This window comes from Amphiprion ocellaris, chromosome 5 (assembly GCF_022539595.1).
Source record: "Amphiprion ocellaris isolate individual 3 ecotype Okinawa chromosome 5, ASM2253959v1, whole genome shotgun sequence".
Lineage (NCBI taxonomy): Eukaryota > Metazoa > Chordata > Actinopteri > Pomacentridae > Amphiprion > Amphiprion ocellaris.
The window spans coordinates 38074999-38098747 of record NC_072770.1 but is presented as its reverse complement, the minus strand read 5'-3'; the positions used below and the strand labels follow the sequence as shown (position 1 = coordinate 38098747).

General features: G+C 36.1%; 1 long non-coding RNA gene across 1 annotated transcript; it reads right to left on the bottom strand.

Annotated features, from left to right (window-relative positions):
* Positions 1-6435: 6435 nt before the first annotated feature.
* LOC118471644 (uncharacterized) lies at positions 6436-23432 on the bottom strand. Its single transcript, XR_004848990.2, has 5 exons — positions 23094-23432; positions 20747-20799; positions 7212-7462; positions 6910-7098; positions 6436-6520 (listed from the first exon to the last, which is right to left on the bottom strand). It is a non-coding gene; the product is annotated as an uncharacterized LOC118471644 (long non-coding RNA).
* Between the last annotated feature and the right edge of the window lie 317 nt (positions 23433-23749).

Genomic DNA, 23749 nt, shown 5'->3' with positions numbered 1-23749 from the left:
AAGGTGAGAAAAGAGCAAAACTGAACATTTAAGAAGAATCAAACTAAAGACTAAACATTTGAAAAGACACCAGTTAGACTTTAGAAGATCAAATTAAACAGAAGAGACAATAAAACAATCAAAAAGAGCAAAAACAGATAAAGGTCTGAAAGCGTTTTCTTGTCTGAAATGAAAACATCAAGTTGTTTCTTCAAACATTTCCTCTTTCTATGTTCTTGGTTTGATTGTGGACAGATTTACTAAGAACTCATTTCAGAAAACTACTTTCCAGATAAAGTCTACTAGTAGTTGAAGGCATGGATCAAACTAATGTTACCTTCTGATCTCCACAAACTTTACTGTTCAGTGAAGAGAATCAAAGTTTGTTGAGGATTTCTAAAAAACCCACAGGTGAAGGTCTGAGAAGAACTCGGATGGTCTAAATGTGAAATCAAGACTCATGGTCACAAGTTTTAAGGCTTCTGTTAACCAGAAAGTTCAAACTAACAGAGAAGTACTGAGAAACTTAGAAAACTTCAGTGCTCAGACTGTCTGAAGGTTCAAACTAACAGAGAAGTACTGAGAAACTTGTAAAACTTCAGCCCTCAGACTGTCTGAAGGTTCAAACTAACAGAGAAGTACTGAGAAACTTGTAAAATTTCAGTCCTCAGACTGTCTGAAGGTTCAAACTAACAGAGAACTACTCAGGAACTTAGAAGATATCAGTCCTTGGACTGTGTGAAAGTTAAATCTACCAGAGATCTACTGTGGGACTTAGAAAATTTCAGCCCTCAGACTGTGTGAAAGCTCAGGTCCTGAGGACTCGGGAGGTGTGGAGGCTTTGGAAAGTCTTGGAAGTGAGGGTTCCACCCTCCAGCACAAAGGCTGAAGTCCAACCTCCTGACAAAAACGGTCGAGACGAGACTCGAGTTAAAAAAAAAGTTGAAAACGACAAAAAATAGATGATAAATGCGCAAAAAACAGAAGATTTAGTATCTGAGCGAGTAGCTCAGGAGGATAAGAAGAGGACTACCAAGTGGAAGGTCGCAGGTTCAAGACCCGCCACCGGCCTTTTTCATTCTTTGTCTTTGTCAGTATTTTGAGAAAATTTAAGAAGTGTCTGGTCTTGAACCAGCGACCTGCAGCTCCATAGGCAAATCCTTAACTCACTGAGCTACAGATCAGTTAAAAAAACATAATTTCGTCGTCCCTTTGTCATCGTAGTGTCTGAAGTCACCACATGGGCAGGGCCAAGGCGGAGTCTGGGTGGAGCCAGGGCGGAGAGTAGGCGGGGAGGTGGGTGGCGGCCTCCCCCCTCTACTCCCCCACCTTCCTCCACCACCCACCACACCTTCCCCCGCCTGACGAGTTTTTCGAGTCTCCATGAGTTCTTCGAGTCTCCACAGGTTTTCCCCAGTTTCTGGAGTTTCCACCAGGTCAGAGGCAGAACAAGTTGTCATGAAGAGGTGTTGAAGTCGGCCAGGATGGACTGACTTTTTACAGCAACTAGAAGGAAGACCACTAGAAGAGCAGGTCTTTAACCACCATCCATAAAATCCATGGACTCGGATCCAGAGAAATGAAGGGAGGTCAACTTTTATCAACCTCCATCCAGATGTTCAACTTCATATCTTTACTTTGACATTTTTAGCACCACAAACCTTTAGTATCACACTTTATTATCATTTATTAGGACTTTAATGGAATCCACCAGCAGATTTACTTTTTGTTGAGACACTGCAGTATTTAAAACTCTTCCTTCTATTTGACCTCATGTTTATTAGTTTTAGTGGAGAAACTTATTTTAATTGTCCATTAGTCTCTTAAAAACCAAATAATAAATTGGATTAGTCAAGAGCTTTAAATTTCTTACTTTGTCATATTTTTAAAAAATACAAAAAAATATAAAAATAAAGCATCTTGAGACAATTTGACCTGTAACTGGTGTTATATAAATAAAATTGAATCAAAACTGTATGTATCTTGTAATGTTGGAGTAATTCAGCCATATATGTTGGAAAACACATTTTCTTTTTCTTTGTCCATTAATCTGTTGATTGTTTTCTCCACTAATTCATTTCTTGTTTTGCTTTATAAAATGTCAAACCCAAATATATTCAGTTTACTGTCATAAAAACCAAATAGATTTACATTCATGATGCAGGAATCAGGCAGTTTTTCACTTTTTATCTTAGTTTAGTCAGAAAGATAGTTGATAATGTGTGAATTGTTGCAGCTTGTGAGCCGTAAAAGGTTTTAATCTTTGGGGCCGAGTGTTAGAAAACATTTAGAAACCAACATCAACAAAACACTCAACAAAGATTTGAACATCATTAAAGGGAAATCCAACTTTTGCATGACAATGTCAAATTAAAGGACATTTATTTCCAACGTAAATGTGTGATGTTCATCCTCTGGAGCTTTCTCTTCACATCGTCTTCCACCTGGACTGGTTTGGTCGGGAGCATGTGCAACAAACATTTGAAAATCTGCACTTTAACATCAATGAATGACACTGAAGTTTAATCTCTACATAAATGAGACTGAGTCTGGATGTGCTGCTCTGTCATTAACTCCTAAGTTTAGGGAAAGTTCAAACAAAAGAGGACAGTTCAGATCAGACTTGAGAATGAGCTGATTTTGAACAAACATCTCAGACTTTCTGAGCTTCAGCACCTCTAGCAAGATATTTTAACAACAAGCAACTCAAGAGATCCAGAAGTTGGAGAGAGTTAGCTTTAGCTGAGCCAAAGAACATGTGGGATGCTAACCTAGCAAACATTTCAGACTTTTCTCTGTGAATTATGAGAAATAATTTCCTATTTAATGACAGAGCTACACATCTGAACTCAGTCTCATTAAAACAGACTCTAATTCAGTGTCATCCATCCATATTAAAGTGCACTTACCCAAAATGTTTGTTGCATGAGCTCCAACAAAACCTGTCCAGGTAGAAGGCCACTTTGACAAACAGGAAGTAGAAGATTCCAAGCAGATTTATAGAAGGGGGAACCGGACTGTACTAAGTGTGGTCCAGTATAGAGGGGTGTTTTGTGGGTTTTTAAGGCTGATAATGATTATTAGTGAGACATTTGGAGTAGATATTCATTTGCAGTAAATGAAAGTATTTAAAATCTTGGAGTTAAACTTAGAAGAACACAAACTCTAACAGAAAACTTTGTTGATACGTTTTTGTTTTGTTTACAGATGTTAAGTTAAAGGAGTTTTATTCGTGACGTATAACCAATCAAATCACTCCAGAAGACAGAGCGACCACAGGTAGATTAAGGTTCAGAGCCAAAGTAGCACCATTTTTAAATGTATTTATTACCGTAAATCATATGATGTTTTTGAGCGACATGCTATACTATGACGTTTTTAGAGCGACACACTATACTATAGGCTTTTTTAATTGACATATTACTATGACATTTTTTGTTCTAGTTTTTTTTGCTGTTTTTTAGCAACATTCTATAAGAATTTGAACAGTTTTAAAAAATTATTATACTTTTACTTGTGCAATGAAATATTATTCTATGGCATTTTTTAGATGACATATTATACTCTGATGTTTTCTTGAATAACATACTATTTTGACAATATACTGCACTATGGCATTTTTTGAACCACATATCATACATGACAATTTTAGGCAACATTCTATCATTTTGTGCTTTTTGAACCACATAATAATCTATGTTTTGTTTTTTGCCGACATGCTATACTATGAACTACAGGCCATACTATGTTATTCTTGAAAAGTATACTATACTTTCACATTTTCTGAACTACATTCTATACTATGGCGTTATACACAGAGTGCTTTGATTACATGTTGATTTATAATCTAGATTTTTTTCTGTTTTGTTTTCTGATGGGATTACCACAGACCTGACTGTGAACACCACTGACACCCACCTGAGGGAGATGCTGCCTAAGATCTCAAGGCTGCTTGGTCGTGGTCTTTCTGGTCCTGCTCCAGAACGCCTTCATCAACTACATCTTCTTTTGAAGAGGCCCTCAGATGCTGCAATCTCTGACCTTAAGGAGGAACTGCTACTTTCACTCTGTAACGAGACGGCGGTTATTTTAAAGACCCAGCTCCTGGTGGCTTTGAGTGAAAATTTAACATCCATCAAAACGGAACTACAGACAGTTAAATCTGAGCTGTCGGTCAGTATTTCAAACATCAAGTCCGACCCAGCTGCCCTAAAGCACGCTGTGGATGAAACGGAAACTTCACTCTCCACATCACCAACAACATCGTCACACTCCAAAGCACAGCACCTGTCTGCTGAACTTTTAAAAGTTACTGAACTATCAGAGTCCTTTCAGTGTCTGCTGGTAGAATCAGCCGAAGGCAGAAAACTGTTTAAAACAAGCCAACAGGCAGGAAAACTGTCTGTGGAAAATGTTCTGCTGCTCCACCGATAAATAAACCAACAGTTATTATATCAGAATTAATCCAAACGAGGAGAGCAGAGTCTCTGCTGCCTCCTCCATAGGACCCATTTCAGAACTGAAAATCCAATTGCCAGATCAATACATAGACCTATTTTGTTGCAACACCTGAAGTACCGGAAGTCGCCGAGGAAGAACAGTTTTGCACTGGTCTGGACCGCAAATACATCAAGAATGGCTGCACTCGAGCCCTTTTCTAATTTAATTCGGGAACTCTTTGAGAGTGGCAAAACCTACGTGGAAATCAGCAACACTTTGCGTCGCCATGGAGCTCCACATTGCTCAATAATAAGTGTCAGGAGGTTCTGCATGGAGAACAATTCAAGGAGACGCAGTCATGTACGTACACTTCTGGTTATGTAAATGACCTTTTCTTTCCTCGTACCTTTTCAATGTATTATTTTTTCCCCCTCAGAATCTTAGGGTAGATCGAATATGGCCAGAGGTGAATAGTCGTATTAATTATCCACTGAAGGCAGCTTTGGTGCACCTGGTGGACCAAGAGACCATAGACATGCAGGACAACACTATAAACTTTAGTAAGCTGGGCTGCCTTCTCAGCCAAATTGGATTAAACCTTGTCAGTGCATGGAATGCTCACAGGATACCAGGTTGGTAAAATAATTACCTAGTGATTTCAATAAATTCTGCAAGAGCTAACTAGCTGAATAAAAATACATTTCAATTCATTTACTAGGTCGTGGCATAGCCAACGATATGGCATCTGGTGGATGTGTTGCCAAAATTGCAATGAACTTGTTACCCAGTGCAACTGATGCAGCTCACGGTTATCAGCAGGATCTCAGATCTTCTCTGCAGACAGAGTCAACCTTTGGTGTGGACCCATTTTCTAACGAAGAGGACAGAAGCCTGGCAGAGCTTGAGTTTGGGAAAGCTTACCCTGATCTCTCTATGATTTTTGACAATGTTGTCAACCATGAATATGATGTTTTCAATGAAGCACTTTTCTGCCTGCTTAATGTGACCGAGAGATGTGTGAAATGTAAGAAATTATGAAATAGGAAATGATTCGCACATTAAAATATGTGGTCATTTGAAATTGATTAAAAATGCTTGAACATTTACAGTTCATCAAAAAGACAAGATTAAATTTAGTGCAATACAACTGTTTTATTGTTGGAGAATATCTCTGTAAACTTTATAAAAACATTATTCTTTAAGAACAAAAGAACCTCTTAAAACATTATTCTTGAAGAACAAGAGAACTTTTCCCTCAGTCTCACACATACAAAAAAGATTTAAATTAAAATTTACAAAACAGTTTGTCAGGGGTGTGTGACATCCTTGACAAACAAAATAAATTTGGTATTTCATTAAAATTAAATTATTATGGTATATATAAAATGGAGAAACTCACAAACATTTGAGTTGGGATGTATGTGAACATTCTTTAGCTTTACCAGAAATGATAATTATCATGCTCAATAAATAATACTGCACAGTGCAGCCACTGCCTCATCTAACTCCACTACAGTTTGAACATGATATTCAACATTATCCACGCAACACTTGGGACAGTGATTGTGGTTTTGCTGCCACTGCAGTAGGTAAGATCGACAACCCAGCAGACTTCTGCAGCACTCAGCAAACATCGGTTCCTTCACAGGATCTGCACAAATAATGGGGAAGATGTTACTATGAATGCAATATTGTTTCTGTTGAACAGTAACATTGTTAACTTCAGATAATTACTGCTGCATATGATGCAGGCAGATGCAGCCTGACTGGCATTGAGCACAGAGCTGTGTGTGGATTGGCCTCCACATACCCGACCAGTTCTTTCACAGGTTTTCAGATTTCCTGTAGATCCTGGGACTCAAGAACAACTTCCTCTATTTGTTCCAGAACACCTGGAAGTCCCCTGTCCTCTCGACTACTAAAAAATAATAAATAAAAAACATGTATTATTATCTCATTAGCAAAGACAACCAACTAAAACATCCCGATGCTTGCACTTCAGCAACTTACCTTTCTCTCCTTTTATTCCTCCTTAGTCTATGTAGTTGTCCTTCTGGAACAGCAAATATTTTCCTTGCATGCAGCTTCCAGACAGCAGGTCCTGCAGTGTTTGATAAAACACCAAACATGCAGTTTTTATTCTTACTATCTATATAATTTTAAACTTAGTTTGCATGATTTTAATCAGGTGTGGGCGACATAACAAAAAATGTATTTCACACCATTTTTTCTTCAGTGTGTCCAGTGTTTATTCATCAGATTTGATGGTTTACGTTGTAAAAACGATATGCGTGCATGACAAGTAGTTATCAAAGATCGTACAGGAGCAAAAAGAATAGTGACAAATAAAAAGTGGAAGCTGTATTACAAAATCAAAACTACTTTGTATCACTGTATATAAAAACTTAGATTTTGGACGAAAAAATGGTATTTGGTATGTACTGGTATATATTGCCCAGCTGTCATTTAAAAAAGGAGAGATGTAGGTACCTCTTGTTCCTTCACAGTCCTTTATTTCATTGTGGTGACTGTCAATAAGTACAATGGGCTCATCTTGTCCAAGAGCATCAGCAACTTTGGCCTTGATGCTGGGAGCTGAACACTTGAATTCAGAGAATTATATGATGACTGTCTTTTGAGTTTCCAGGACCCCATCAACTATCTCTGCTACAGACATTCCTAAGTGTAAAAAAAAAAAAAACATCAACACATTATGATACACTTAGATGCACACAGCAAAAAAGTACTAAGTACAAACAGATGACATGATAAAATAGTGATTATAGATTTACCTCTGCAACATCTTTAGCCCACTGGCTGTTGGAGTCTGAGGACCTGCAGTGGCACCAGATGAAGCACTTGATGGGTGATGAAAGGCAAACCTTACTGGAGGTTGGTTTGTGGCTGCTGAAGCTGAGGCCTCGCCATCACCGGTGCTTTCACCATGAACTTCATAATGGCTACCATCCTGTAGGTCAAGGAGGTCAAACACCCACCTTCACCAGGCAACACACCCCTGCTGTCATCAGCTGTTTGCACCAACCTCAAAGCAAAAAGACAATGAAAAAATTAGAATAACGAATAATAGATTTATAAAATAAGCCATAGTGTGAAGGACAGTCAATAATTATTTATTACTGATATAAATTACTTCTTCAAATTATTTACTATGACTAAGGCGTTTGCCAACTTCCCCTTCGTTTTCGGTCCCCCCCTACAAATATAAATTTGTAGGAGGGGACATTGATATAAGACAAAACCCTTAGGAGGACGATGAAAACGTTTGTAAGACAGGGAGAGATTTTGTCCTTAAAGGGGGAATAAACTAGCCTTATAGTGAATAAACATTGTGGTACCCATAGATGCTAACATTAACTGGTAATATATGGTGGTACCAATGTGGCTGTTGCACCAGTGAAGTTTATATATTTAACGGCCACGTGGTTCAGTGAACTACATACATATGTGAAATGTTATTATAATGACTTACATTCGTGTGTGCCTAAAAGGGCTAACCACTTAGCATTAGTGTTAGCTTACAGTGATAATCGCCAGAGTTCTTTACATTTTAATACTTAAAAATACTTACTTAGAATATTAGAGCAATTTTGTGCACACTGAGATCATCAGCTCAGTGTGATGCATCGACTCTCTCTAAACAACACAAACCTTCCAAATGGCACGCAGAAGGGAAAAGCCTTTTTTGGTTTAAATCTTAAAATTGGTATAAAAAAAAAACAAAAAAAAAAAACAAAAAAAAAAACGCAGCGTTTTTTTTCTTTCTCTACTTTTCATTTTTCAAATTTAATTTTTAAACAAAAAACAAAAAAACTTAGTCAGGTCTAGAAAAGAATCAAGGTTTGGGTTAAACTACAATGATTACCTGCTACACAACTCCATTTATTAGGTTTCCATGGTGACAACTGTCTTCACCTTAGCTTTAGATCATCAGTGTTATGAATTCTAAGACTTTCTGACCTTCTAGAAGCTGCAGAAGCTCCTGAACATTTCAGGATGATGTTGTGAAAACAGCCGTTCAATGTCTGAATCACAAACAAATAGAAAAAGTGAAGGGGGGAAAGTTGTGGGTATTATGTGGGTCACCTGCCACTTTGGGAAGCAATAATGAAGTGGAATAATGTCCACTGCTATTACGGCTAATTTCAGACTTAGTTCTGCTTTATTGCCTCGTTTGTATTAAAGTCATCAATCACAGAGGGCCGGACTCCTTCTGAAGGTTAGCTGCATGAGCTCGACCACTTCCTGTCAGTCCTCTAACGCCGCCGCCGACACATCGCAGTGCTGAGGGTCGAAAAAATACAGGCACAGGAAGTGGAACTACGCTAAAAGAAAGAAAAAATCACGTAAACACTCAGAGGAAACACAGAGCAGCTCTTCTGACGAGGAAAAAAGGTGGAGTTTTGCATGTTTGTTTAACAAAAACACAACATTCTGTGTTTTTACTCAGTGGTTTCTCGCTATTTACCTGTATTTTTACTCACAGTTTCCTTGTTTTTTCCTCACTGTTTATTTGTTTTTACTCACTGTTTACTTGTGTTTTCTTCACTGTTTACTTGTGTTTTTCCTCACTGTTTGTTTTTATTCACTGTTTTTGTTTTTATTCACTGTTTACTTGTGTTTTTGTTCACTGTTTACTCATTGTTTACTTGTGTTTTTTCCTCATTGTTTACTTGTGTTTTTTCCTCATTGTTTACTTGTGTTTTTTCTCACTGCTTTCTCATTGTTTATTTATATTTTTAGTCATTGTTTACCGATGTTTTTACTCACCGTTTACTTGTGTTTTTACTCACCGTTTGTGTTTTTACTTACTGTTTTCTCACAGTTAAAGTGTGTATTAGTAACCGTTTATTTACATTTTAAATTGTTTACGTGTTTTTACTGAATGTTTACTTGAATTTTTACTCAGCTTTTTACTCGCTGTTTACTGACATGTTTACTCACCATTTCTCACCCTGTTTATTTGAGGTTTTACCCACTATTTTTCACTGTTTCTTCCATTTTTTACCCGCTCTTTTTCGCTACTTATTTGTGTTATTCCATGCTGTTTACATGAATTTTACTCAGTTACTCAGTACCAAATGTTTACTTGCATTTTTTATTTGACGTTTTACCCGCTGTTTCTCCTGCATCTTTTGCAGATTTCTCACTGACAGGCCAGACATTCTGCAGCATTAACCCACCGTTTAGACTTAATATTTCCCAAATTTCTTCCCCTTCCTGCTCCAGAGAACATCTCTGTGCGTCAGCGTTGGTCAGAACTCATGTAAACCCTCCGGGAAAAGCTCTTCTGTCGTTCAGACACAAAGGGAAAAGGTGGAGTTCTGCATGCGTCTGTCTGCGGTGCTTAATTAGAGCGAGCCGGTTGGTTAATTGTTTGGCTGATAGGGGTAGAAGAGGAGGAGGAAGAGGAGGGAGCGCTTGATTCATGACAACGAACCGCAAGTTTGAAGGGTGTCGACAGATAAGACTGCAAGGGTAATTAACAGAAAGAGAGAGGGATGATGGGAGGAAGGAGAGCGATGGGAGGCAGCGGCAGGCAGAATAAATGTCATAAAACTGTCCTCGGATCCTATAATGGCTTCAAAAAGAAAAGCCGGAGAGCTGGTGTGCACGGAGGCAGATAAAGAGAGGAAATGAATGAGGGCAGGAGCAGCCGAGAGGGCAATGATTAAGGGCATAATTCCGTTTTACTGCACAATAGAGCTCCGGTCCGGGACAGGAGCAGATCCGGGCACACGGACGATTAACTTTCACTAAGAAAACCTCCAAAATACAAGCTTGATGCTCCTCAAGGTCAACAGATGTCAAGGAGGAGGAGGAGGAGGAGTCGTAAACATTCCAGCAGCAGCTCGATTCTGTCGGGAAAACCTTCGATGAAGCACCACCCTGAAGGCAGTGTTTCCTCCCAACCACAGTCGATTTATTTACAGTCTGGCGACAAGAACAACAAAAACAACAAAAACAAAGAGCCGAGATTCAAACACAGTTAATATTACAGCTACTCTCAGAAATTAAAGCTACAAACTGCAACCAAAGAGGTTGATTTTTGCAGAAAAAAAATTAAAATAGTTAAAAATAAATATGAAATATAAATATTTAAAAAAAATATTAATTGAAAAGATAAATACATGATAATAAAAAAGAAAATAAGGAAATAAGGACTTAAAAAACAATAAAAGTAATAACAAATATTTATTTTAAAAATAAATGTGAGATATAAATATCCAAAAATTAATTAATTAAAAATATAGATAAATATTTAACAATAATAATAATAATAATAATAATAATAATAATAATAATAATAATAATAATAATAATAACAATAATAACAATAATAATAGTAATTATTATTATTATTATTATTATTATTATTATTATTATTATTATTATTATTATTATTATTATTATTATTATTGTCATTTAGGGTCTTTTTGTGGCTATTTTTCATCCATTTGTGAATTGTGAAGGAAATAATAAACAATAAAATAATTTTAATAAATATTTTAAAAAATATGAATTTAAAAGATAAATACATAATAATAATAATAATAATAATAATAATAATAATAATAATAATAATAATAATAATAATAATAATAATAATAATAATAATAATAATAATAATGAAATAAGGAATAAAAGAAATGAAAAAGGAAAGATTTTAAAAAAGAAATAGTAAATATAAATCTTGAAAAATATAGATTCAAAAGATAGATAAATAAATACATGGAAATAAAATGAAAACAACAATAATATTGAAATATTCAATAAAAAGTGCTAAAAGTACTAAAAATATTAAATATAAATATTAAAAATAAATACATGTAAATATTAAAAAAGAATATAACAACAATAATAATTATAAGGAAATAAGGAATTAAAAAAAAGATTTAGATTTAAGTTAAATATTGATTGAATTAATGTTGATTGAAAAGATATATAAATATATAATAATAATAGAAATGATTATTTCAAAAATAATATTAGCAATAATAAAGAATTCATAGGCATAATAAAAATGTAAAAATATATTCATATAAAAATATAAAAAGTATTTATTCACAAAAATATATTTTTAAATAATAAATTTTAATGTGTCTAATGTGTCCACCCTGGAACTGCATTAGTGATTGAATGCATTTTTATTTATTTGTTCTCTTCACTGCTTTAATGGATGTCTCTCCTCATATCACCATAGTAACGGTGGACTTGTATTCTCCATATTGCATAAAGGATTAAATTTAGCAGCAGCAGCAGCGTTTTCTGATTGACAGATATGAGTCGGTGATTTTTCTTCCACATCATTTAGATGCTGCTGTCATTTTTTATTCTAATATTTTATTCTAACGTTGCTTTTTCAAAATGGCTGCCTTCCAACCCTTCAGTCATTTTGTATGTCTTTGCAGTCATTTTATGGCTTTTTGTGGTCATTTAAGGTATTTCTTTCATCAATCAGCATCTTTTTGTGGACATTTTGTGTCTCTTCACGGTAGTTTTGCATCTCTCTGATGTTGCTTTTACCTCTTAGTGGTTATTTTGTGTCTCTTTGTGGTCATTTTGCATCCATTTGTGGTAATTTTTTATCTGGCATCTTTTTTGCAGTCATTTTGCATCTCTGTGATGTTGCCTTTACCTCCTAGTGGTAGTTTCAATGTAGTCATTTTGTGTCTCTTTGTGGTCATTTTGTGTCTCTTTGTGGTCATTTTGCTTCTTCACACGTCGCTAATTCCGTTCATTTCAACACAGAACTGCACTTTCCTGGAGGCGTATTTGCAGATTAGCTGCACAGAAACGTAATGTTGCAGAGATCTGGTTGCAGATGCAGCTGAAATAAAGCAGCTTCCTGTCTGACGCCGACATCGATCCTTCAGTTAAGCAGCAGATCTCCAGGTCTGATCCCTGACCTCCTCGGTCACCTGAGGCTGGGATCTAAAGGGAAGGAGGCGACGCATTGCAAGCAGCATTTACTACTCAGCTTCAGGTCTTTCATTACCTCCACACTCTTTGTTTTCCTTTTATTCCTCCTCTGGGACGCCAGCATTTGACCTGAAACCCTTCATCACCACAAACCCTCCTCTTCCTCACCTCTTTCATTATTTCCCAATGAGGGTTCCAACTAATCTCCCTTTTCTTTCTCGCTTTCCTTCGTGGCATCTAATCAGTCAGTCGCTCCTCCGCCGCTCGTCCAATCAAGCGTCTTCTTGTTTTCCTTCCTGGATTTTCCTCCACAGCTGGACAGATGTTGGTGCTAGAAAACCAGCTGTGTTAGATGTTAGATATGTGTATGTTTACCGTGTCGAGTGAATATCAGGGCCGTGAAACCAAGGTCAAGTCTGAAGAAACTCAGCAGTTAATCTGTGTGGAGACGTGAAGTAGCAACAGGAAGTGAGTTTAAACTGGCTTCTAAATGGTTCAGACTGAGATATTCAGTCATTCTGAATCCATCTGTGGTCATTTTGTAGCTCTCTGATGTTGTTTTTACCTCATAGTGGTTGTGGTATCTCTATGTGGTCATTTTGTGGCTTTTTGTTGTCATTTTGTGGTCATTTGGCATCTTTGTGGTCTAGTCTGTTTGCAGTAGTTATGTGTCTCTGATGTTGTTTTGATTTGATCTAGTCTTTCTTTGTTTTTGTCTTTGTGTCCATTTTTCATCCATTTGTGGTCATTTTTCGTCCAATTGTGGTCATTTTGTATCATTTTGTGATCATTTTTCTTGCATAATTTGTGTCCATGTGTGGTCATTTTGGATCCATTTTCAATAATTTTGCATCTTTTTGTGGTTATTTTTTGTATTGTTGTGGTCATTTTGAGTCTTTTTGCAGTAGTTTTGTATCTCTGATGTTGTTTTGACCTCTTTGTCTTTGTCTGTGTGGCCATTTTTCATCCATTTGTGTTCATTTTTCATCCATTTGTTGTCATTTTTCATCCCTTTGTGATAATTTTGCATCTTTTTGTGGTCATTATCGAGCCATTTGTTGTCATTTTACATCTTGTTGTGGTAATTTTTCATCCCTTTGTGGTCATTTTGCATCTTGTTGTGGTCATTTTTCATCCCTTTGTGGTCATGTTGCATCTTGTTGTGGTCATTTATTGGCCATTTGTGGTCACTTTGAGCTTTTTTGTGGTAATTTTGCATCTTTTTGCAGTGATTTTGCATCTCTCTGATATTTCCTAAAAGGATGAAAACACGAACTGTGACCTGAAACTGGAATAAGAGAAAAGAAAGAAATCAGGTGAGAGAATCTAAATTCTCTGCAGAGCTCAGCTGAACTGGAGGCGACTCGTTTTATTCTGATGATGTGTGTTTTAGTAAAAGTCAACCTGCCACTTTCTCCAAATAATTCTTCATTTCTGTCAGCTTCTGTAATCTCAGCGGCAGCAGACACACAGAGATAAAAACCCAGAAACTACAATCATCTTCTCCACACAGGTTTTCTCTCACCTGGTAAACATGGAATTTATTTTTCACCGTTTCCATTCTTCTGGTCAATCCTGCTCCATGAAACTTCATTTCTAAAGCTTATCTGACAGAACAGTTCACATTAATCCACACTGCTGTGGAATAGATGCACCAGAACTGTTTTCCAATTTAACTCTTTAATTGTTGCAAAATGTCTTTTTTAAAGTTTCTTCTACATTTGGTTTTATGTCTGTTGTATGACTTTTATTTTCCTTGTTGCTGCATGAATAAACCGGCATTGCAGTTTGATAATTTTGCAGTTTAGTCCATTTTTTAAGGGCCTATAATTATAACTCTGGCCTCTGCAGGAGTCGTTGCATCATGTGGATCAGCTGGAAACTGTTTGGTCTGTTTCCTCATTAAATTACATGTCTGCTGGAGTTGAATTTCTGGAGATAATAAACCCTTTAAATGGCTGAAAATGCAAAAATTCTAGGTCTGAAAACAAATGAAACTGTCTAAAATCGGCCAAATATTCTACACAAGCAAGTAAATAATGCTATTTTTCTTTAAAACTAACAATAATAATGTTTTTGAACGGTGTTGTATTGACAGAAAACCAGCTGTTGATTAGTTCTGGTGCATTTATTCCACAGCACTGATGTGAACTGTTCTGTTAGATAAGCTTTAAATAAACATTCATGGAGCAGCAGCTCATCATTTGTTAGAAAATAAATTTTATGTTCACCAGGTGTGAGGAAATGACTGTGAAGAAGATTACAATGATTTTTTTTCCATTTTCAAGAGCCAGTAATTAAAATTTTGGCCTCTGCTGGAGCCACTGGAAACTATTCTGTCACTCGTCGCCAGATTCAGTGACTGGAAGTTTTATTTGTGCAGAAATTTAATCTTTTTAAGGTAAAACTTTTATTTTGTAGATTAAAAATACAAAACAAATCTCAGAGATTCAAAAAAATTTTAGGCTTTGCAGCTACATATTTCCTGAAAATGTAACTTCATATTTTATTTTCATTTTTTCTTCCTTTTTTTCTTTTTTTTGGAGGTTAAAATTATAAATAAATCCCACAAACAGGAGAAAATTTGAGGAAGTACAACCACAAATTTTCTGACTATATAATATTTTTATATCATATTTTATATATATATATATATATATATATATATATATATTTTTTTTTTTTTTTTTTTAACGGAAAGTACAACTTTTCCCTCTTTTTTCATGTTAAAACACCAAATAATCAAAGAAATTTGATAGAAATTCAACACTTTACAGCCACGTTTTAGTTGAGTGCAAAAAATTGGCTTTTTTAATCTAAGAGAATCTAGAAAATTTTAGAGATTAGAGCAACATATTTGCTGAACAAACATGTATATATTATTCAGTTAAATTAATTAACTAATTAATTAATTAATTTTATTTTTATTTTTACACAAACAGTCCCAGGATAATTTTTTTAGGTTAACATTTTGAAAAAATAATCACAGGAATTCACGAAAATTTGAGAAAGTAAAGCAACATATTTGTTTAATATACATCTATATAGTAATTAATTAATTTATTTATTTATTATTTTTTATTTTTACACAAACAGTCCGAGGTAAAAAAAAAAAAGAAAGTTAGATCTAAATTTTGAAAAAAAAAATCCCAGGAATTCAACAAAATTGAGACCACTGAGCCACATATTTCCTTGAATATATTATATTATATTATATTATATTATATTATATTATATTATATTATATTATATTATATTATATTATATTATATTATATTATATTATATTATATCATATTATATCATTTCCCAAGTACAAGTTTTTTTCATTTTTCCAAGAAATCTGTGAGAAATTTGATACGGTACAGCAACATATTTGTGGAATATACAGGATTATATTATAATATGTTCTCAGATCCAACTTTCTTTCCTTTTCACATATATTTACACAAACAGTCACAAGTTTGTTTTTATCTATTATTTACTATTTCCTTTTATTTTTTTAATTTAAGAAAATTTGGGACAGTAAAGCAAAAATATATCCTGAATGAACAGGTTGACATTGTATTATATTATTATATGTATTTATTAATTAGTAGAAATTCAATTAATTACATTTCTTACACAGTCTCAAGTACAACTTTTTCCCCTCTTTTTTTTTTTAACTAAATAATCCCAGAAATTGGACACAATATAGCCACATATTTCTTGATTCTATTATATTACATATTTACAAAAATATACACAGATAGAATATTTTTCTTTCTTTCTTTTTTGAGGTTAAAAAAACAGGCAAACATTAATTGAAGAAAATTGAGACACTACAGCCACATATTTTCTGATAATATAATTTTTTTTCTACACAAACACAATCCAAAATATATTATATTGTATTATACTACATCACATCCCATTATATTATATTACATCACATTATACCTATATATATATGTATATATATATATATATATATATTTATTTATTTATTTATTTATTTTTACAGAAACAGTCCCAAGTACAACTCTCCTTCTTCCCAGAAATTTGAGAGAAATTGGAAACATTACAGCCACACATCCCATATTTCCTGAATATATAAAATTATACTGTATATATATGTTGAGGTTATAATTTATTTTCAAATGGGACAGTTTGTATTAATGTACATTTCCACGTAAATACAAGAGATTGTAGCTGTACGGCTGATTTCCATCTCGTGTCCCCTCAGAAATAAAGAAATTACAAATAACGTAAAACCAGAACTAAACAAAGACGTATTACAAAGAAAAACAAGCAACAAGTGATACCACATAGTGAACATATTAACATTTACACATGATTATATTGCACATATCCGTCTATCATTAGTGCACATCGCTGTTCTACATTTATCCCTCCGTCACTAGAACATGAGACTCCACTACATAAATCCCTCAGACACTGATCCTCCGGTACAGAGCAGATAAAGGTAAATAAATAAATAGGATGCAGCGGCTGCATGAGGACGCAGTGTTCTCTGGTGTTCTACGATGTTCTACTTCAGCCTCTAGAACTGTGTCGGCGGTCGATTAGCAGCTGGAGGGGGAGGATGTCTGCAGTGGCTTCTCTTCCAGCCACTAATCTCCCCCTGCTTTATCTCCTCCGTCCTCCCCGTCCTCGTCTCCAGATCCAGGTAAGAGGAGCTCTGCTGTGGGCTTAATGAGCTGAGAGAAGAGGCTACCTCTGTTCCCATCCCGGCTTTGCTTCACAGGGCAGAAAGCAGGATGGAGAGACTTTAACCAAGGTAAAGCAACAGCGTCCACCTGCTGCCTCCGTCATAATTCATCCTCAGCTCTCTTTTCTTAGCTTCTTCAGGACTGGACGAGCTTCATTACCTTCTCTCTGATGGATTTCTCTGCTTTTGTTCCCTCAGATAGAAACTCCTGAGATGTTTTTATCTCGGGTGTTGAGATTTCTGTGACTTCCGTTGAAAAACACGGGAGCATTTGGTGCAAGATGAGACAAAATGTTTGAAAAATAAACCTTTTCTGCTCATTTTAAAAAAAAATATTCATCAATAATAGGTAATAAACTGTCAAAGGCTTGATTGGCTCAGTTTACACATCAACAGTAGCATTCCAAGAGAACTCAAAAACAGTCCCAAATTACTGGAAATGCCTCCAAAATGACCCAAAATTGGTTCAAAAGCTGTTTCACCATGCTGAATGTATCTCCAACAACCTGCTCCTCTGTTCACTGTTTCTGAGCCATGCTGACTTTATTTATTCATACAGTAGCTTGCATTTCACTCTCAGTCCAAAGTTGTCCAAAATAATTAACACTTTACCAAAATAACATTAAATTGTCAAAAAATTACCTAAAAATGGTCCAAAATGACTCAAAACGTGTCTGAAAAATCTTGAAATTTGTCCAAAGTAGACAAAAAATGTCAGAATTAACTCAAAAATGAAGCAAATGACTTAAATTGGTTAAAATGACTCAAAAATGATTCAAAATGACAATTGTGGACTATTTGGACAATTTTTGTCCATCAATGGTAGCATTTTTATTCCATGTTTTCTGTATTGTTTGCTAACTCTACTCTAATCACAGTAACAGGGTTGCTAATCCATGCTATTGTTAGCTTTTTCTCAGGAGTAGAAGCTAGATATTTAGCTAGCTGTTCTGTATGCTAGAGTCTGAAAAGCTGGTGAAATGTCGACCAGAGTCTGTATTTTAGTAGAAATATGGATCCATCCATACATCTACACTTCCAGGAACTTTAATGAGACACAATAGCAGCCTGGATTGAAACATTTGCTCTTTTTTGTGGTTTTCAAGGGACACTAAGTAAGAATTTGAGCTCTACTGGACTTATTCAATCATTTGGATCAGCTATGTGTGGCCAAAATGACTTGAAACTTGATTTGGAATTTATTTTGGAGTTTGATTTCAAGTACTTGAAACTAAATTTGTCCAAAACTGAATCAAAACTTGCCCAAAATGACTCAAAATGGTCCAAGATAACCTAAACCCTGATGAAAATTTGTCAAAAAGTTGTCCAAAATGTCACAAAATCTGTCAAAAAATATCAAAAAGTCTTCAAAAATCATCCAGATTGCCTCATAATGGCATCTTGGCATGTAAAATACCTAAAGAACTGGAACCTTGTAGAGTCCCATGTACATTTTTTAGAGCCACACCATTGTTGATTGGAAATTTTGGACTTTTTTTCCCATGTTAAAGGTCAAATAAATATTTATTAATGTCATTTTGGACACATTTTGAGTCATTTTAAACAATCTGAGTCATCCTGGACCATTTCCTGGTCATTTTAAATGAGTTTAAAGGCATTTTAGAGATGTTTGAGTTGCTTAGACAGGTTTCAAGTCAAAATAATAAAAAAAACTACAACCTTGTCTTGCCATATTTACCAAACATCAGTTTCTACTGATGCTGGAGCTTCATTAGTTGGGGAAATGCTGACTAAGTCTGTATTTTAGTAGACATATGGATGCTGCTGTAACTCAGTAGATGTCCCCACAGTGAGACTAATAACGGTTGATCTTATCTAATCCTGTGATTAATCGGTAGCAACTGAAAAATAAAGCTTTTCATCTCAACACCTGGGAAAGACCGACAGACGATCTAATTAAGCAATTTGTCACAAAACATGAAGCGAATATTTGGCTTTACAAGTGTAATAAAGCAGCAGGAAAACGACCCAAAAACAACAACTACTAACGTATTTAACACACACAGCTCCAACTACACCGTCCCTGAGCTGAACTGGCTACTCTGCATCCATGCTGTGTTTTCCTGCAGCAGCTCTGGGACCAGTTCCTCTCCAGGTCATTATGAAAGGAGAAGGCCACAGGCGCTTCCTTAATGATCTGACATCAGCACTTCTGATCTTGATAAATGCAGCCCATTATTACACCAGCGGTCAGAGCTGCAGAGTTCCTGCGATAATAAAGTGAGACCCTTAAAGTTCCAACTCCCACTTCCAGGTACAGACGGACTTCCACAGGAATCTATGAACTGATGGGTTTGACAGCTGTGCTCATGAGAATGGATTCAAACTGTATAAACAATCATCTTTTTATATAAAACAGATGTCAAATATTACTTCTTTCTATCATGTCTAGACTTTAATCAGAAAAGATGAGTCTCTGCTGCTTGGTTTAATTTGTTCTCGTCACATTTTTCTCTTCACTTTGGTTCATTTTCACCTCAACATAAAGTCCTGCACCTCTGTGGAAACAGAGCAACCATGAAGAAGAAGAAAAAAAACTCTTCTGTGCACCGCAACACTGAGAAAACCATAAATCACAACAAAAAGGGAAAGAGTTGCATTTCTTGGATTATTTATTTTACAAAAAAAATAAAAATAAAAATTAAAAAGTGGTACTACGGATATTTAACTTTAGAAAGATGTTTCACCATGCTGAATGGATCTCCAACAACTTGCTGTTTCTAAGCCATGCTGACTTTATTTATTCATCCAGTAGCTTTGATTTTCTAAAGTTGCCCAAACCAATTAAAAACTTTACCAAAATAACATTGAATTGTCCAAATGACTTAAAAAGGGCCCAAATTGACTGAAAACTCCTCTAAAATAACTTAAAACTTGTCCAAAGTACTCTAAAACTAACCATAAGTACTTGAAACTAGTTCAAAATGACTCAAAAATTGTTCATAACGACACTTTTGATCAATGTGGAGAGTTGGAACTTTCAAAATCAGAGCTTCCTTTCTGTTTTTCTACAATCTCTGGTTGATAAATGGTGCAATTTTTAAAACAAACACACATCATGCCTTTCAAACCATCCAGTGGGTTTTGGTATTAAAGGAACTCTCAGGCATTTAGAGCAAACTGGTGTCAGGAAACCAAAATTCTGACTTTTAACAGTAACGGAATAACTGATGACAGATTATAAAACCTAAAAATATGTTGATTTTTCATGAATTAAAAAGAAAAACAGAAAAAGTTGTGATGATACCAGTGACAGTAGTGAAATATTGGACCATATTGGGTGGAAAACCAACCAGAAGTGGAGAAATTCTTCATTAAGATCAGCTTTTTTGCAGAACTTAAGTGCACATTTTCATATTTCTTGGTAAATTTGCTTAATTACGTCGTCAAACTCGAATATTGCAAAGAGTTTAATTCGTAATACGGCTTATATTTGAGTTCATGATCTGCTTATATCATTGATCACATTTGCTAATCGGCTGCTTTTTAAAACCTTTGTAAAAGTCTGTCGGAGAGACGCTTTGCTTTAAAATGCTGTCATTCTTCGGGAGCTGGTACTAATAAAATGAGGTTATAGAGTCACTTTTATGACAGAGGATACTGATGTACTCAGCAACAGAAGAGCAAACAAATAAAAAGCTGAATAAAGACTTACTGGGGGTGAATGGACGGCTGGCCGGGAGGCTGGAAAACTGGAACAGACGGAACCTGGAAGGAACCAGGAATAAACAGGGTCAGTCCATAAATGTAGAAAACATAGATCCATAAGAAACTCTGAGCTGAGCAGACATACAAACAGGAAGGGAAGACCAAGAAGACTCTGGATACTAAAGACGGCTGATTGGATAATGAGACTCAGGTGAAACAGATGAAGGAGGAAGCAACAATCCAAAGGCCAGAAGACATAAAGAAGGATGAAAACACATGAAGCCAAAACAACAACAGAAACAAATACTCCCCTTAAATGATCTTCTACAGAAATGCCTCCAATACCCACAGCTCAGAGTGATATAATCCGTTACAGTTCTTTAGAAGTGGTTTGATAAACAAGACAAAGGGTTCAAGGTGTTGCTTTGGCGTCCAAGTTGTACAGATGTTCCCAATACGATCAAGTACGTCTGGAATGTGCTGGAAACTCAGATCTGAGGCGGCTTCGACTTAAAAGAGACGAAGCAGCTGTTTCATCTACTCAACAGCATGAGGTCAAAGGAACACTCCTAAAAACTCCATAAAAAGGTCACTGTCAGATTAAAGAAAAACAGTCAACGAATATCTGCTGGAGTCCAGTTAAACCATCATTAATAGAAGAAAGATGGAAATATGTGTAAACCTGCCTCAAAAACTGAGAGACCGAGAAGAAAGAGACTAGAGAGGGAGGCCACCAAGAAATCTATGACTCCTCTGAAGGAGTTCCAGCTTCAGCAGCTCAGATGTTAGAGACTGTTCATCCAACAACTGTTGTCTGTTCTTCACCAGTCAAAGCTTTATGGAGACAAAGAGAAAGACTCTGTTGGAAAAAGCTCCAATTAAATCTGGACTAGAGTTCACTAGAAGACATGTGGAGACTCTGAAGACACCTGGAAGAAGGTTTTTGGTCTGAGGAGACTAGGATGGAACTTTATGTCCAACAGAGTAGACACTAGGATTGACAGACACCAAGTCCACCTACAACAGACTAACCTGGTCTGAACGTCGACTGAAGTCTTCACAGAAAACATGAACCTAAATAAAGTTCTTTATCCATCTAAGATGTGTCATTGGTCTCCTCAGAATTTTATTATGACTTGATTTTCTGCTCCTGTCCCGAGCTTTAGTTTACATTCAAACTCTGTACAATCTTTGTTTGAAGTACATTTTGTGATTTGAATGTTGTGGCCGACAGAATGTCTCCTACCAAGTACAAAGCTGGCAAAACATCTTTATCAAAGCTGGGTCCTTCTATCTCAAATCATTGGATTTTCACAACAAATTTCTACTCGACCATCTCTGATTTGACAAGAATTTTAATGATGAAAATATAACTATAAAGATATTTCTTAAATTTTAGCTCAATTCGAGTTTAAATAAAATCTTGTTAGTTGGCTTCTGCGTTTTTTTCTGCGAGTTTTTTTTGTTATTGTGAGCTTAAAATGGGTGATGATGTTAAGCATGGTGGTGGCAGCATCATGATGTGAAACATGGTGGTGGCAGCATCATGATGTGAAGCACAGTGGTGGCAGCATCATGATGTGAAGCATGGTGGTGGCAGCATCATGATGTGAAGCATGGAGGTGGCAGCATCATGATGTGAAGCATGGTGGTGGCAGCATCATGATGTGAAGCATGGTGGTGGCAGCATCATGATGTGAAGCATGGAGGTGGCAGCATCATGATGTGAAACATGGTGGTGGCAGCATCATGATGTGAAGCATGGTGGTGGCAGCATCATGATATGAAGCATGGTGGTGGCAGCATCATGATGTGAAGCACGGTGGTGGCAGCATCATGATGTGAAGCATGGTGGTGGCAGCATCATGATGTAAAGCATGGTGGAGGCAAATCTATCTTCTACTCGACCATCTGTAATTTGCCTGAAATTTCAAGAGTAAAAAACACAAATATTTATTAAGACTTCCGCATTCTAGTTATTTTTTGTTATTTTGAGCTCAAACGTGGAACTTTTTGTGGATTTATCTTTATTTTCTTTCAGATTTTGTTCCTTGAAGCCCCTTTAAAGGCTGTGTGAGACCTAGAAATGTGAGCAAACACTTGAAATGTGGATCATTTTCCTCTGAATGTTGTCAAAAAAAACCATGACTCTGGAATGATGTCTCCGAGGGACATGGTTCTCACTTTAAATGTTCATTTTATTGTGTATTTTAAACCCGTTTGATCCCGCTGGAAACTTATTTACCGACAGTATCAGACGCGACCTACATAGATTTTTTTCCTTTTTTCCCCCCCTCTCCTCGAACAAACAGATTCTTGTCGGTTTTTGGAAAACAAAACAGAAGCTGTCTCACCTTCAGTCAGGGTTTGATGAAGAGCTTTACGACTGCAGCTCTGGGGAGGAATGAATATTTGATGCAGCGAGCGACGGCTCCTAATAATAGATCAATCAGCCGTTTACAGTCCAGGAGCTTCGTCTGCCAGGTGGAGAAGCTTCACCTGTTTGTGTGTTTGGACAAACAGTCAAACACTACATTCCTGCAGAGCGTCAGGCTGCCGTGCACACTTTAACGGCGTGCACGTTTCTCTGAGAGCAGGGTGAGAGGGAGGATTTGGGGCTAATGGAGAACCTCATACAATGAAAAGCCACTTTGCCTTTTGTTCGGCTGCAGGACGGATGAAGCCACAAGTGGAGCTTAACATTCCATGAAAGCAGCTGGACACACTGAGGACCAAACCAAAAGGCAGATTGGGTTTCTGAGGAATGTATGGGAACCAGAGTGGGGGGCTGCAAGGCACTGTAAAACAAAATCTGTTAAAATGAATATGGTGAAGATCTGGTAGTAAGGCGCCAGAAAAATGTGTTTAAAAAATGGCATTAAAAGTGAAAATAACACCAAATATCAGTGAAATAATTATTTTAATGTGGTAAAACTGTAATTCTATGGTCACGCATTGTAAAAGAACAAATTACTATTTGTGAAAATGCAGATTTTTGATGTGGACGTTA